This window comes from Dunckerocampus dactyliophorus, chromosome 12, assembly GCF_027744805.1.
Source record: "Dunckerocampus dactyliophorus isolate RoL2022-P2 chromosome 12, RoL_Ddac_1.1, whole genome shotgun sequence".
Taxonomy (NCBI): Eukaryota; Metazoa; Chordata; class Actinopteri; order Syngnathiformes; family Syngnathidae; genus Dunckerocampus; species Dunckerocampus dactyliophorus.
Genome location: NC_072830.1, coordinates 21,108,047 through 21,125,959, shown reverse-complemented (window position 1 = coordinate 21,125,959; position 17,913 = coordinate 21,108,047). Strand labels below are relative to the sequence as shown.

The 17,913-nt window shown below is 41.9% G+C and overlaps 2 protein-coding genes across 2 annotated transcripts in view; one reads left to right on the top strand and one right to left on the bottom strand.

Annotated features, from left to right (window-relative positions):
• rtn4rl1b (reticulon 4 receptor-like 1b) overlaps positions 1 to 17,913 on the bottom strand; it is a 172,176-nt gene that overhangs the window by 152,521 nt on the left and 1,742 nt on the right. The window lies entirely within an intron of this gene.
• Positions 2,894 to 17,913, top strand: part of dph1 (diphthamide biosynthesis 1) — a 107,783-nt gene continuing 92,763 nt past the window's right edge. The window contains exon 1 of the mRNA XM_054794002.1: positions 2,894 to 2,943. The gene's annotated coding sequence lies outside the window, so the exon portion shown is untranslated. The remainder of the gene's footprint in view (positions 2,944 to 17,913) is intronic.

The window sequence follows — 17,913 nt, the reverse complement described above, 5'->3', positions numbered from 1 at the left end:
TTTCTGCATGCTTGTTTCTGTTGTGTCTGTGTTTTTGGTCACATTTGAGCTCAAGTGTAACCGAACCGCACCAGAGTTCACTTGCGAGTCTCGTCCCCCAAGTGGTCTTAAACCACTTGTTTGGTGACTGCCACAAGTCAGTGATTCAGAATGAATGAATGAATACATAACAAAGGAACAATGAATAATGAAGCATGCTTAACACCTGCTATGTAGGAGGTAGGGAGGAGGAGAGGGCTATTGCATCCACCTATGCAAAAACAATGGTGTGTGTCTGTGTGTATGTACTGTATATGTGTGTGCGTTTGTGTGTGTGCCTGCAGCCAGACAGCACCTAAGTGCTCCCACACAGCGACAAGAGCTCCGCACTGTATGCGATTAGCGAGAGAACACTGCCATTATGGCGTCGAGACCTTTTTAAATGTATTAAATTGTGATTGTGAGTGTGTGTGTGTGTATGTGTGTCAGTGTCTTTGTTTGCAACTTTTACTTGTTTCTAGAACTTGTCAACCAGAAACATTTATCACAGCTGACGACATTGCACCTTGAAAGTAATCTTGCTTTAGTGCAGAAAAAGCACTTAAAGCCCAACTCTTTATTTGTTGCAAAGAAACAAAACATTTATGCTCCGTCAGGGCACCTGACAATAGATGGTGTTTCTTTTTTATATAATATACTTATGTAATTCACAATGACAAATTCACTTTCACATGCAGTTTCTCCATTTTCCCAGGAAATACGGATGGCATTTTAAGAAGAGTGCATATATTAAATTGGGGTTTTCAGGCGTCACCCAAACAGGGTTGACAAACATGCACATTTTAATGTTGTAAGCATGATACAGCACACAGCCCGACGGTGGAGCAAATGTTGCATGAAAAAATAGATTAAGTCCATGGAAAGTGGCACAAGCCTCAGGAGTCAATAGGCTTCTCAGGTCAATAACACATGTGATTACTTCCCACTTTAGCTCCTATTCGCTCTCATCCACTTACCATTCTTTCAACCCTTTATTTTTTTTTAAAAAACTTCTTTCACTCTAATGAAATCAAAAAATCTATTGACGTCAACTTGATCGCTCTACCCACACAACTAAAAACACAATAATACATTCAAGCTGGCCTAGAGGTTGACTCAAATTCAAATCCGCCATGCCATGTTATGGCAAAAATATAGTATCTTGCCATTGCATGTTGCCATAATGACAAAGGAGTTTGCGCTAGACCCAGGAACCTAATGGCATAGGAGTTAGGGCTAGATCCAATAGCATAATGGAACATAAGAAAATGATTCGTGATGATGTATTTTGTACTAAATCCTACTAAACTTGTGTAGAATAGCTTGGTTCGGTGTCTCATGCGACCTAATGATGAGCTAGACATATGCAGTAAACAGTCTAATTACATAACCTAAACCATTAAGAGGCATTCATTGGAAGCAGTTCATTGGAAAGAGGCTGTTAGTTCAGAATTTTGAAAACTCATTATGTATAACAACTTTTTTTAAACTTTAATCATAATTTAGAGTGCATGAGAAAGTGGAAAGGGAAACCATGTGGTCATGTACGAACAAGTATATTCCACAACACAGCAGAAACAGAACCAATGTTGTAATACCGGTAAAAACTACTTCGGCAGCATTAGTACTGCTGGTGAACAGTACGGCAAGTGTAACACGCATGTATTTGATATTTGTATCCCGACGTAGATGAAGTGACACACAGCTGCATTAAATACTGAGACAACTTTACCCGCTTGGAGTGGTACCTGTCAAAACATCCATCGTGAATAACGACAGCTAACCTCAAACACACACATTCCTGGATGCTAACCACTAATGTTACTTAAAATGCAGCTGCTGCCCTCATGGGGAGTTAATAAAACTTACACCAAAAGGTTGCCTACAGCCACGGCTGCTGCCATCAATGTTTTTTTTTTTTTTTTCTAATTGGAGACCAGCTGTGATTTGCCTTTTTGACCACGCATCCAGCGACTGTAGCAGTTAACTGACTAGAAACGTTGATTAGGGCATATACTCTGAGAGATGTTTTAAAACTGGAAATTAAGAGGTCCTTTTATTGACGAGTGTATCTATTTTATTGATTGGTCAGCAGTAAAGGATGGGTCTGACAACTAGGTCCGGAGCATACCAGGGATGTAACGGTGTGCGGTTTTGCAATTAATTTTGCACAGTGTGTGTGCGTGTGGGAAAAGCCCTCCCTGCGATGTTAAAGGGATAGTTTGGATTTTTTAATATGAAGTTGTGTGACATTCCCATCAGCAGTGTAGTGCATCAACGGTGACTTACCCCCCACTTCATCCCGTGAGCCCAGTTCTGGTCGGATTTCGGTGATGAGGTTAGTTGCTGGGGCCACTTTTGTAAAGAGTTTGGTTTGGGTTTCACAAGTAAGGAGTTTGGCTTCTCAAAACGATATGCGTTCAAAAGAGTAATACATTTGCATCACAAATATGCCTCCTCGAAAAAATCAGACCTCACAATTGCTGGGGCGACTTAATTGGTTAATTGGCGACTCTAAATTGTCCGTAGGTATGAATGTGAGTGTGAATGGCTGTTTGTCTGTATGTGCCCTGTGATTGGTGGCGACCAGTCCAGGGTGTACCCCGCCTCTTGCCCGAAGTCAGCTGGGATCGGCTCCAGCTTATCCCCGCGACCCTAATGAGGATAAGCAGCATAGAAGATGGATGGATGGATGGATATTTTGGTAATCATTTCATTTAAAAATGAACTATAAATACATTCATTTCAGCCTCTCAAATGTGACAGAAAGCGGGCGTGACACTGTATGATAACAACAACATTTTTTAAAAAGTCCACAGCTTTCATTACAGCCCTGACAGATTCTACCCTTGCACTCTCTGGATCTCTACGGCCTTGTAGCTGTGTCTCAATGCTGAGCTCCTCTGCCTCGTTTGCTCTGATGAGGTATGCCATTAAACAAAGTTTACAAATGCTCCTGTTTTATTACTTTCCTCATGATGACCTTGTCTTCGAGAAATGACAATACTCACAATAGTGATCCTTAAAAGTTTGTTGTAGGTCTTTTACACGTAAGGGTACAGGTCTAACGTATTGTGTGGCGTTATGGGGAAATGACTATAAAAGTACACTTTACTCGCTAGCCGTTCAGTTCTAAAATCACAATTATTTAAATTTGCTGATCTAGTAAATCCATGGAGGGCCGAGACACTGCAGGTTTTCTTTCCAGCCGGTCACTAAAACAGGTGATTTTAATGATCATCACCTTCAGTTTGAGGGAAGGAGCTCATCAATTAAATCACCTGCTGAAGAAACTGGTTGGAGAGAAATCCTGCAGCATTTCGGCCCTCCGGGGCACGAGTTTGACACATGTGTTGTAAATGTTCAAACAGCTAAAATTCTGCATAAAGCAAACAATAACCCGCTGCTCCAAAATGTTATACAGCAGAGAAATATGACCTTAAGGGAAAAAGTACATTTAAAACACTTATAAGCGAGCACAACGCAAACAACCTTCAGCATATCAGGATGCGGAATCAAATTATGGAACGGACTGAGTAAGGAACTCAAATGATGCACTAAAATGAGCCGTTTGAAGAAACAGTACAAGCAGTTGATGTTTACCAAGTACAAGGAAGAAGAGTCCCGAACCACTGCTATGTCTAACCACTCGTATACTGGCGACTAACTCTTCATGTTTTTGTGAGTACATTGTCTGTACTTACTCATCATGCAACTATGTTTCTGTCAACTATCAACCTTTTCATCAGTTATTGTATATTTATTATTATTTATTATGACTGTTATACCACTTATTTACAGCGACTACAACCTAGACTCCTATTGTACCACATTGTTATACTGCTTTATCATTTTCGCTTGTATTTAAAACTGTCAAAGATTACAACATGTAGAAGGCTGTAGAAGAGAGGAAGCAGGTACACTACGGGAGATAATGGTGATGTTGAATGACATGAGGAAGGACAGCTCTGAAGTTTGCAAAGAGATTAATGGCACGAGGAAGAAGAATTTCGAAGCTCGCAAGAAGATTAATGACATGAGGAAGGAGAGCTCTGTAAATAGCAAGGGGCTAAACAACAAAACAGATGAACAGCATGACGACATGAAATCCTGAATGAAACACATGAAGGGATTGAAGAATGACAGTGCGTGACTTTGTAAGCCCCGGGCTGGAAGATGAAGCAAAATGATGAAAAGGATGGCGTTATTCCTCAAATGATGTACAGAACTGATGATTTGGAACAGTCCACACACATGAACAACGTGATCACGACCGGGATCCACATTAGTGGCAGGTCTGATTCCAGGTCAGCTGACAACGGAGGAGGAGGACAAGGTGATGTTGCCTTAACTGAGCAAACGGTGGCCAAGTTTCTACAACAAAAAGGGTGGATGTAGATGTCAACAACATTGATACCTGAACGCCCATGTCTGGTAGGAACTGTGAGTTCCTTCATGTAAGCGTGTCTGAAACAAATAAACCATGTCATACTGTACCAAATGAGTCAGAGTTTTTCTTCCTGTCACACACGACACACATAGATGTAGAGAGACACTCCAAAAAAAAAATGGCATGGTTATGATGCAGGTAAAAAAATATCAATTGTGTCTATTTTTGTCTATGATTTTGTTATATATATATATATATATATATACGGTATAGTTTTTTATTAAACATTTATCCAGAAATGTGCCTTGAAAAAGAGGCGTTGTCTTACATCCGGGTCAATGTAGTGGATACAAGGGCAGATTGCAGATTTATTTTAGCTGTTGCAGTCTGCTTGCATTGTGGCCAAGCGGAGGACAAGTGTCAAATGTCAAGGGAATAAACTCAGAACATTTGAGATAAGCACCGGAGGGAGGCTGATGGGATTATTATACCCTAAAAGGTATAATTCAGTGAGCTTTATCATCTCCGTATCATTGCCTGTGAACACCTCATCACACACACTGCAGGGCTACATGGATAAATGAACATTTCACGCCCAGTGCCCTGTTGTCTTATTTTAAATAATTGACATGGCCGTGCCAGCGGCGATGGGGACAAATCGGCCCGAGTTAACATCCCGGCCAGAAGTGTTTCAGCACCGGGCACTATCAATCTCGCCTACATAGGATTGTTGCCACCATGGTAGTTCATAAATCTTACGTAACCCCAGCTCAGCCATATATATAACAAGTCAATATCGCTGTGCTTTTTTTTGGTTTCACAGGGAGAGCTGGCAGCAGACGACATCCGCTATTTACCCTCTACATTACTTTACATTTCCAAACAACACTTGAACGTAGAGCGGGTCTGTACAATGGAGGTTGGGGACGTATTAGCGCAATTGCTCAGGGCAAATTGTCTGCAGTTTCCAAGCGTCTTGGGAAAATAAACGTATTGATATGGGAGTAGGCAACCAGGGGGTGTACATGCTGCGATTCAATACGGGAGTGTTCTCGTGACTTCTCTCTGTGTTGCCATGCCTCCTGCGGGAATTTCACTGCACTCAATCGAGGCCTTGACGGCACGGAGCGGCTACAATGTGCAGCATATGTGCAAGCGATTATCTAGTCACTTGACTTTTTCTTCTCTTCAAGGTTCCTCGCCCACCAAAGCAGATGGAAATCTCTCTCTTTGGAATGAAAACAGCTTTGAGCTTTCCCTCCTTTTCTCACTATTAAAATATGGCAACTACTCCAAACTACTTCTTCACTTTGGAAGGAGGAGAATGTCCAACACATCTGATGGTGGTTTTCATGCAGATACTTTTTCTGAAATTGATATGTTGCTACAAAATGAGAGTTTAAATTACAGTGGCAGCTTTGGAAGTAGATCAGGGGGTCTCATGGACCATGGCTTTCAGAGGTCCAGAAGGATCAGATAACAATTTCAAAATGATACACATTGGATGTAAAGTTTACATTCGTTCTTTATGTGTTTATGTGAATACTTCTGGGGTAGGGGGTCCAAATCTTTATTGTGCCTCACCCCGGGGGCCCGCCCTGTAGCCATACCTGGGCGAGGGGTTTGCAGGCGAACACGAGGAGGTTGGGCTTTCATCCATAGGGCCCAGCTGGGCACAGCCCGGAGGTATGTACAGTACGTGTACTCTCCAAAAAGCAGACTTCTGGTGAAATGTGGCCTGAGATGCGGGCAAGGGCTTGCCCCCGGGTGTCCTGGCCATTGCCAATTTGGGATGAATTAATTTTCCGTTATTTGCAACTCTAAAAGAAAAGATTCTGTCCGACCTTACTTTTGGATGTATGGCGAAATGGTGCTGAAGCGTGGTGAGCCAGGACTTGAGCGCGTGAAGCTTGTTAGAGAAAGGAAAAAAAGTCAAGGACTCATTCGGAGCTCTAGAATACATAGGAAGTGAGTGCAGAGGAGGTCCTATCTATGCCAGAAATAGATTCCAATTTCACGAAGGTGGACCTCAAACAGAGTGACGCTTTCCTGCCTCCAATTTCGTCAGACATACTAGCAGAGGATAAAAATAAAATAAAGTGGAGGATAAATTGAAACTGCTAATTCGGCTTTGTATTATATAAGCCTTTATAAGGTCACAACATTCTTCTGCAGCTATAAATGACTGAATTTAAGAGCGTTCTAAGACAATTGAGAGGGATTTGCATATGTGAATTGTGTGATTGTGCAAAGGACCTTGGCCTATATATCCTGTAATTACTGCATCTCCAACAGTTTCTCAGTTCTGCCTTTTTATATAATACCAAAGGAACCCTCTTTCCCACTCTAATTGTTTTAATTGTGGTATAAATCCTCTTGTATTTTCCAACCCAGTATGTAAGGCGGAGTCCTCTACAAGGCACAATAAACTTCAGTGTTCAGAACGAAAGGAATATCAGCTACTAGCGAATATTTTATTAACATTACAGTATCATCAGTTATTTAAATTACTTGAAATGTGATTGCAGCTAAATGTCAGTATGAGCTGAGACACACACACACACACACACACACACACACACACACACGAGTCCAGATAACACAGCAGATGTTACAAGCTCCTATGACGCTGTGACAGCAGCCTGTCTCATTAAAGTGTGAGCAAAGAGGCCCGCTTTCACTCAGGAGCAGCAGGTGAGGAGACTGTAAAAAAAAAAAAAAAAAAAAGAAGATGCCACCTCGGGTTGCGGTGAGGTGGTTATTACCTTTGCCAGATGTGAGAGGATGTGTTCTGATTGACATTAGTTAGTCGGTTAGTTTTTGGCTGTTTGGTTGTAATTGCATTGGGGGCAAGTGGAACCATGACACACCGGCTCCAGCAGACGTATGGTAAAAAGAATCGCTCTATGTGGCACACACTTAATGTGCATTAGTGCCTCCTACGGGACTGGAGTGGGAACGTTGACAATTTTTAAATCAATGAAGTCCTAGTCTATATCCTTTCTTCTATGTCCTTCTTTTCTACATGAAAGTGCATTAAGGAGTTGAGGAAATCAAGGAGCGAGAACCAGGGCGCACTTTCCTCTGTGTCGTCATTTCATGGTGACATGTGATGTGTGAAAAACATAAAAATACCAAAAAGAAGTGACGTCTCCATTCATTTCAAGTTAAGATTGTATAACAATTAATGGATTTTTAAAAAGGCATCATTTGTGCGTGGAATAACCCAAATATAAGACAAGCCCTCTTTTTCAGCATCCTTTCTTTCAGTGGGTCTTTTAATAGCAGGTGCATCAGTCCAGGTCACGTGTGTGTGTGTGAGTGACAAGAAGAAAAGCTCTGACTCGCTTTGGGAGAAGTCATTTTGGCACCACCTGCTGGTTTGCATGTAGAAATCTTTAGAACCCGAATATAAGACATGTCTTTTTCCACATTTTTTGTAGGAGAAAAAACACCGTCTTAAAGGGATAGTTGGGATTATTTAATATGAAGTTGGATGACATCCCCATCAGCAGTGGACTATATCAACAGTGACTTTCCCTCCACATTTCGTCCACTTCTGGTCGGGTTTCTGTGACGAGGTAGTTCTGCTTCGTTGCCGGGTCATTTAAGTGCAGAGTTTGGCTTCTCGAAACGATATGCGTTCAAAAGAGTAATACATTTGCATCATAAAAATGCCTTCTCAAAAAAAATCCGACCTCACAAATTGCTCGGCGTTATATTCGTCTCCCGCCGTGTCTCCTCTCCATCCGTGTGCATGTGATGAAGACGCTCGCATCTTCTTCCGCTGTGGTACACATGTGAACAAGACGGCCGCGGCGCTCCGTCGCGGAGGAAGACACAAGCGTCTTCGTCACATGCACTCACATGGAGAGGCGGCAGTGCACAGGGACACGGCGAGAGACAAATGTGACGCCGAGTAGTTTTTGTGAGGTCTGATATTTTCGAGGAGGCATTTTTGACCCGGCAACGAGGCAGAACTATGTTCCTCGTCACAGAAATCCGACCAGAACTGGTCTGGTGGGACCAAATGGGAGGGGATAGTCCACTGCTGACGGGGATGGGGATGTCATTCCAGTGGAAGTGTAAACCACATCAAAGTTAAATAATACCGTCATGTATTTCTTGTTGTTGGTCTTCCAGGTTTTTCCCGTTAACGGCCGCCACAGCGAGAAAACTCGCATGTACAGATACAAAAAAAAAGATTTTGGATGCACTACTTATTTATTCATTGCAAGTTTGTATAAAGTTTTTATTTGTAAGTTCTTCCCTCACCATGGTAATTAGAATCCTGCTGTTGTTCAACCATTAATTCAAACGATGCACTTGTCTGTTGTCGATTATAAGGCCTTAATGAAGCCTCTTTAATCCTCTGAGTGCAATTAAAATAAAAAAAAATGCGGAGCCTTGATAATATGGAGATCGAACGAAATATCGAGCAAGGGTGTTTGCAAATAAGACAAATGTATCCTATTGTTGTCTTTTTGTTACATTGCCCTCATCACATCTTCAAGAGCGTGTTTCATTTCTAAATTTGAATCCTCCGTAGCCTGCATCTGCACACTCACAGGACTGAATTAGCTGCCGCTTCGAACATTAACCGCCTTGAAATAAATGAGTTGTTACTCCAATGAGTGTGAGATGAATCGATTGCAGGATGAACAAGATGGATCGATGACACGTGCCAGATACGTCTCACAAAATACCCGTCTCAGCTCGCAATCCCGGCATTCCCTTTTCTCGCGTTTTTGCTTCACCGTGCTCTCCGGAATGTCACTCGGCCTTCAGGACATGCTAACTTTCAATGCCGAAAGGGCAGATGTCCACGTCCCGGTACAGCCGAATTGCTTTGCTCAGCACACAAAGACAATGTCTCCACGGAGGAAGAGGATAGGGGCAGGAGGGGCTGTCAGTGTGTAACAGGAGAGCACCTGGGATTACTGTCAACTCCTGAGCCGTCTCCCTTTGCCTCCCACTCCACCTCCCCCAATGTCGCCTCGGATCTACGCCGTTGACATTGACCTTTAAACTCCAATTAGACACTTCATCAGAAATTAATTATTAATATTAGAAAAACCAACAGGGCTTAGGTTGTTTGTCTCTTTCACCTCATTATCATCCGCTAATGACCACCCTTGCATCTCATTTTCACAACAACGCCGACAAAGGTGGCCAGAATTCACTGTGGCAAACTGGATGGACCAAATACGCTACTTAATTGTCATCGCAGACTCATTTTACAAAGAACGCCCTGTTGATTTAATCATTCAAATGTCTATTCAGGCTGCAGGCTGGTAACAAAGAAGTGCATAAATGTGTCGGGAATTCATTCGTTTCGACACCTTATCTTTCAAGGTCAGCATAGCCCACCCTGGACTGGTTGCCAGTCAATCACAGGGCCTCCATCATTAAAATGAAATACATTAGCTCTACAAACAAGATATTTTTCACACATGACCGTTACCTGTGTTGAAATGTTATTATTATGTTATTGAAATTGCCTGTACTTTTAAGAGGACAGCAGTTTGACCCTGGAACAGATCATTTCTATTGGCATAATGTCCTGTGAGTGCATTTGGACCAGATTGTTTTTAGGGGTTTTAAGGTTCCACAGTATTGGCCACTGAACAAATGGCAAATCTGATGTTTAGGATGCACGTCCAGACTTAGCAGTGCATAGTGTGGAAGCAATATCAATGTTTTTTTATCTAGCATGAGTAAATGTCAGCGATCCAATTATTGGAGATGCTCTTCAGTAAATTACTGTTGACGCTGTGTGCTGTAGGTGAGATCCTCAGACTACCAATGCATCAATTTGCTTAGACTTTTTCTTGCCTCCTTTCCGTGTTTCCTTCTGTTTTCTTGGTTGTTTTGATTGGATGCATTCATATGACTTAACAAGAGTCCGATAGAAGATGCAACCCCACCCTGTCCTGATTTGCTTCTCATTTTTCAGGCGGCTTACACAGAAGCTTTAGAAGATTGCTTTGGGGTGGTTTTTTTTTTGCTCCTCTCTTCATTATCCTCCTCGCTCGCCTTCAAGCCCTCCCTTCCAAGCTATCACCGGTCCGAAACACAAGGCTGGCTAAAAAGTCCAACAATGGCAAGTTGACATGGATTGATATTGCGGGGCTGACACTGAGAGGATTAGAAAGACGACCGGCGTGTGTGAGAGACTCAAGAATCTATTCTCTTTAAATAGAACGTTCTCCGGGCCTTGACGACGGCTGAGAGGTTGCAAAATATTTAAGTGGCAGATGGGCATTTATTGCTCTCGTGGAAATTCATGTCAACGTACTAAATCGCTTGCTTCGGGCCTGCATCTCCCTTCTCAAGTAAAGTGGCTGTTTGTCCTTTGTTAATGAGCACAGGCCTGCTGCTTTTATTACCTCGGTCTTTTACTCTGTGATCATAAACAGCACACTTGATGTCGGTGAGTCATAATAACTGAAAGAAGACAGGCAATCCCTAGACGTTTGTGGTTCTTTGAGAGCGTGAAGAACATCGGTGATACGTTGGCTGTTAGGACCCCACCAACACCGATTTACTATAGATACGATGGAGGGGTCAAGCTGGTAAGGATGTGATGGCCAACCAACCTCCACGGCAGGGGTGAGCAAACTTTTTGATTCGCGGGCCACATTGGGTTAAAAAATTTGGCGGACGGGCCATCTTTATATGGGTGGTCGTCAAACAGAGCGACATACTTGCTCACGGTGCAATGAAACGAAAACACAATACAGTCGCAGCAATGCATCACATAAATGAACTACTACTACTACTTGTACTAAGTGGGTGATGAACTAAACTAAATATAACATGTAATTTACCACTGTTATTTTCAAATGCCCGCAAGGCATGCTGGGTATTCCAGCTGCAACAACAATATGAGCTATGAACAATAAAATACTGGATATCAAGCGTATGTTAACTCCTCATTGTTTACTTCTCTGATGACCTCCTAAACATATTTTGCAACCAAGCAAAAATGCGACAAACACAGCAAAATGTTGGGAGAAAGAGTACCACAAGCTACCCAGCATGCCTTGCAGCAGAAATATATGGGTGTTTTTTTTTGGCATAGGAATTGTGCGTAGGTATTTATTTGTATGCACACGTGGAGCTTTAGGTAGGTTGCTTTGTGCGTCATGTTTGTTGACGTGTTGTGTTGTTTGGATTGCTTTTTTTGTTCAAGCTATAGATTGCATCTGACTATTTTGGCGACTCTAGCCATGTCATGTTGTGTTGTGGAATATCGAGAAGCACAACAAGACACATCCGCAGTTGTTGTTTATCTACTTCACAGTTGTTTTGGAGCAATAACGATGACGTGGGTATCTACTGTAAGACCCCGCCCTTATTTGGATGTGCGTCATGACCGGAAGCACAGTTCGGAGGAACATTTTGGAATCACATCTGGAAAAACATCTTGTGTAAGTCAGGTGACGTTGACCTCCCTAAATCCCGTAGCCCTCATAAGTTCAATTGGCATTCACAAAAGAGAAAGAGTCACAAGAAAAGAATTATTTTACAATATATCCCCCCTTTTTGGGGGTCCCAAACCCCAAAACACTGCACAAGTGCTTCACACTAAAGTATTTATTTTGATATTTTATGTAAGTCTCAAATTGTATTCCTCCTGAAACGACTTTTCTTCCTTTCTCTTTTTTCCCCCTTTTCCTTAAACACTATATTATATTGTAAAATCTTTCTTTTCCTGTGAACTTCTCAATGTTCCACAACAAGAGACATCAGCTCTATGAGCATCTATAGCGGCTTTATTCAACTGGCAACCCACACATGATGATGATGATGATGATGATCCGACCAACCAGCTGATAAAAAAAAAAAAAAAATCCTGAAAAAAGGCACGGTTCTTTTATTCACATGGCTTTTCACCGCTGCTGAATAGACCATCTACGATATGTCCGTGGAGCTGACGATCACATCTTCTTTGCTTTTGACAAATGCAGTATGTGTCCGTCGTTGCACACTGCTTGCAGCCTACCAGTAAGGAACACGCCTGCTATACGGATGATCGGTTCATATGTAAAACAGGAACTCCATGTCCGTGGGCGGGACAAACACTCCTACAGGTATACTGTGGTTGTACATGTGGCTCTTTGAAACATTTGGTTGCATAGCCCTGATCTAAAGATTTAAAAGGACTCTACGCAACAGGTTCCCCTAAAGGGCGCCAGCATTTGAATGTTCTCGCCCACTTCCTGCTTTGAGTACATAAAGTATTCCCCGTGTAACACACGCACGCGCATTAGTTATGTTTGCTGTCAGCTAATGGTATTGATATGGCCAAGTTTAGCTACTAATGTCCGAATGTATGGCCTTATGTATCGCTTACAGCAAGATGAATGTAGATTGTAGGTCGCCTCTGTGAAACTGCGTTAGTGTGTGTCGACGCACTGGTTGAAAAAAAATATCATCTTGACCCAGATGCGTACAGTCCCTTTAACTCCAGAAGTGGGTTTCATTTCTTTCCATGGGCTTTCGACAACCATAGAACTAGAAATAGAACTTACAGCAACATAGCAAAGGGTCTGGCTTCTCAGTCCAATAGAAGCAATACAGCTAAATTATACATTATGACACATTAAGCATTGTACTTCATAAAGCAGGGGATAATATTTGGTTACTAAAGCCAGCAGGTAGTACTGAATGATCTCCCCCACCCAATAAACAAAGATCAATAGTGTAAAAACAGGGTTTAATTCATGACGGTTAATGTGATTGCAGTAAATGTGACTGGTTTTACAAAATACTGCATAATGACGTTACAGCCTTTCAGACGTGCAGCAAGTATTTATCCATGTATAACGCCAATCACCAGAGATGGCAGGGTAGATGCTTGCATTTCGTAATTAATTACAATTCATTCGAGTATCTGGTCGCGTGCGCACAAACATAATAACGCTTACACAAGCAAACCGTTTTCACACACTCCCCCTGTGTTCGCTTCGTTTAGAGATAAATTCCATTCAAAATGTTCGTCACATTAAAGGCGGTCCTCGCCTGCCGCATTTCCAATTAGTCGAATCCTGCGAGTCTTGACAGTTCATAAATATAGTTCAGTGGTTTGCCATGGTTAAATGTAGCCCACATAATAGTTCATTAAAACATGTTCTCTGGCACAGATTACATTAAAAATAGAGTTATTCACTTACATCATCGCCAATGGATAATCCTATCATTTTAGATCTATAGATCGACAGTAGGTAGACAGATCTACAGATCAGATAGATCAAGTTCAACCTGTAAACTTTGCATATGTAAAAACCGCAGTGTTTTATTAAAAAACATATATATATGTATGTATAATTTCAACCCACTCATGTACTTTTAAATGTTAAAGCATACCCCACACATATTGTATTGCTTCTTCTTTTCCAGGAATGACATACAGACTCTATGTACGCTTGTCTGCATGGATCAGCCACCACGAGTCTAAAAGGAGGACACAACACATAAAAAAAAGCCCCCGCTGACCTCCCTCCATTATCCTATATCGAACACGCCATAGCAATTGGAGCGGGTGGCTTCATGGTAATGTACATTCAGTGGACATCTTGTATTTTCCACGTCTGTCAGAACATCCCATGTGATTCCTTGATGGCTGACTGCTTTTAAGAGGAAATATGTGAGGGAGTGAAAGTGATCTGATCGAGTTAGATTGGCGCTTCGTGCTCCCCGCTGTACAGGAAGTTGTCGTATAAACCAGCAGCTTTCAAATGGCGACCATGTAGCTACATTCGTACGTACGTCTTTTTGTTGCTGTTGTCTGCCTTTATGCATGACTACTTGGGACCCTCAGCAAAAGGATCAAGTTGCGTGCATGTGTTTAGCTTTTTTCTTTGGATTTTTGTGGCTTTTTTGGAACGGTTATTCCAGCATACAAGGGGGTGTTAAGTGAAGAAGAACAATGTGAACAGGAACTTCGGTAAATAAGCAAACTTTACAGTCAAAACAGTAATCTTCAGCATCAGTGCATGTGGCGTGTACGTGGTTACCATAAATGTCATTACAGTTAGGAGTAGAGATGCTCGATATTGGCTTTCTTACTGGTCTCCGATATTGTCCGGCACTGCATTAGCGATACCAACATAGGCAGCGGCTCCACACTCACACTAATGTCGTGTCAGACAAATACTGCAATATGCCATACTAGTTGTAGAAAAAGCAGCAAGTATTGAAGGAAGACGTCTTACTCCCCTCTCGCATAACCAGGGCCTTATGTCAGGTTGAACTTTGGTTTTGGTTTTCCTCAGTTTTTACGTCGTTTCCTGGTTTGCGCTCTTATTTTGCTTGTGTGTTTCCTGTTTGGTGTGCTGTGCAGCGGCTTTGCGGTCACTGAAATGGGCCCTTCTCCTCAACGGGGTACCAAAAGTGTGACATAGCAAGCAAAAATTCAAGTTAATAGACATTAAATTAAACTGTCACTTTCTCTGTTTCAGTTTATGAAGAAAAACTTGCAAGAAAAAATATCACATGTATGTGATATTTAACATGGGTATATTTCTTGACAGCAAGACACTGTTTACGCAAACCTCAATTGTAGCATTTACATAAAAAATGTTCCAATTTATTTAGTTTGTATTGTTATTATTGATAAATAATTGATTTTTTTTTTTTTTTTACTTCAGAAATCACAGCAGCTGAAACGTAAGCTCCATCATTTTTTACTTCATCGTCTTTGTGACAAACTTTTGCATGTCACAAAATGGCGATGCGCAACCGAGCTGAAATTGGCATCAGATCGTGTTTTATACGCAACAGACCCGAAGAAAATATTTGAGTCTTTCTCCTGTTTATTCAGTGTGTTTGCATACGGTATTTTCATATGGCCACAGCTTCAAATCCCTGTGCGTCATGTCCCTTGAAGTGACAGCACCCTCTCAGGTACCCCTTTCAGGAGGATCACCCAAAAGCTCCTGCAACAGTACCTGTGTCTCTTTAGTAGCCAGCACCCCTATTTAGGTGGAGCCACATTATGTGCAATCACCACTTTACAATCATTGTAAATTGCATATTTGCAATCCAAAGGCAAAACGTGGAAATAAATCTAGGCCGCGGTCATGCTACTACCTGTTGCTCTGTGGAGCATGGTGCCGTTTGATGAGGTCTCACTCTCACACCGATATCATTATCAGCAAAAAAAAAAAAAACCAACCCTGATATCCCCAGTTAAGAGTGCTTTTACATTTTAATAACGGCAGTGGTTAACTTTGTTTTACACTTGCATGGCAGGTAAAAGCGTTGGATTGTTGAAAATGTTACTTTGAGGAATTGCCTGTGCAGTAAGTAAAGGTTTGATGATGGCGACAGTAGGACCCTACAACACGTTATTTCCATTTCCAATTATTTCCTTTCAGCAAAATGTCTTTCAAATCGGTATAAGTATCCTGGAAGAAACTGCTTTGAACCTCAGAGGTTCCACTGTACAGTAGAAGACCCCCACCTTGTCCCAGCAATAGTCAAACTGAACAAAAAAACAAAAGGTATCAGTGGACAGTGGTCAGACATGTTGTGAACACAAAACCAACTTTTCTGCTTCATGAGCATGATAATCAACCACTAGCAGCCACCATGAAAAGTCAAGCTGAGAGGTGTCACAGTGTATGAATCATCTAAGACACTTTGCCTCCACTGTATGTGTTTGTGAATGGTGGATCTGTCACAGAAGGCGCTGGGCCTCATGCATTAACCAGGCTCCCTGCAATGTGTTATTCTAGGCGCAAAGTAATTCAAATTCACCAGAGAACTTGTTCGATGTTCCTGCCAAAACTGACACATCTATGCCTCACTGTCGACTCAAGACATGCTGCTGTACGCTTGCACTTTTGGCAGACTATACCTCAAATTAATTTGTCTTGAATTAAGTGATTTTCCCATCAAGCTGCAGCACGAAACGGCTCATTTGCATACAACAGCCATGGAAAATGTTTGCCACCACCACCACCACCTCTGGTTCCAGCTCCATTTAGCAGGATGTAAAATGAATGAGCGTTATGGGAAATCATCTTAAAGATCTTACATCCTATACATTATCAGTCATAACGGCTTTTACTAGCATGTCCATTAGCATGACATGAAACCACGGCAGGCATGTTTGCTTGCATTTTAAACAGCAAAGAGCATGTTTATAAATATGCATGGTGACTCATGTTGGTTCTACCAGCCAGTTTCGACCCTCGTAATGCGTTCCTTTAAATGAGATGGCAGCACTTCTTGCACTAAGCTGTCAGGAGGCAGTTTTAGACAATGGGCCTACCCTCCAAGCTGTTCCAGCTATAAGCACTCATCACCATGGTGTGTTTCATCTCAACTCTTGGAACAGCAATAATCGATGTGATGGCAAAGGAAAACAGGCTGTTTCTCCCTCTGCCCTTGAGGCGAGGCGCGCTACACAAACCCATCCAAAACAGATTGGGTCTGACAAAGCAGACTTAAATTCATCAGTGGTATCTATCTCTAGTATGCTGGTGCCAGTATGACCCATGACAAAGAAAAAATACCCAGTACTGCAAAAGTCCAATAGGCCACCAGTCCAGTCAATGTGTTGTTTTGGTCATCTTAAAATATATAATAACATATATAATTGACTGTTGTGCTGGCATCATGTGATCAGACAACTCACATGTCTGAGAACTTGCATACTGAGATGCACCCCGACTACACTGACATGAGCACATTTCATGTCAGAAACCTATTGTGATGGTAAAATGTCAATTAATAGACTATTGATAATATATTTACTATAATTGTAAATATAATTGTACCAGATATTGCCACATGGTATGTTAACAGATCACCGGTAAGTATGTTGCCTTCACACCCACTACTTTGAGCATATTGCCTTGAATGTACATTTCAGCAATCATTTCTTATCACACTATATCTTCTGGAGAGACAATGCTATAGAAATAAAGCTTGGATATACTTTAGAGTAGTCGGTGTACAGCCTGTATAACGGTGTAGATATACTTTCCAGTGAAAATTATTCAACGCACAGCCATTACTGTCTAAATAGTGAGTACCAAGACAATTGTGTCTTGCCTACAATCAAGCATGGTGGTTGTAGCGCTATGGTCTGAGGCTGCATGAGTGCTGGCCCACTGAAGAGACGCAGTCCATTGAGGGGAAGCATGAATTTCAACATCGACTGTGACATTCCGAAGCAGAGCATGATCCCCTGCCCTTGGAAAATGGGCCACATGGCAGTTTTGCGACATGATAACCGGCCCAAACATCCTGTATTTGCGCTTCGCATCTTCAAGCAGACGTCTATGATGTTAGATCTATGTTGCTTTCCAAGTTGTACACTGACTACTCTGAAGTGTGCTCAAATTTCATTTCTACAGTTTTGTCCCTTGAGAAGATATACTGTCATCAAAGTTGCTGAAATTTGAGGAGTATGCTTTTTATGAGATGCTGCACATCTAACTTTAGACTACAGTATACTCATTGAGCGCATCGGCCATGTTTGTGTTTAC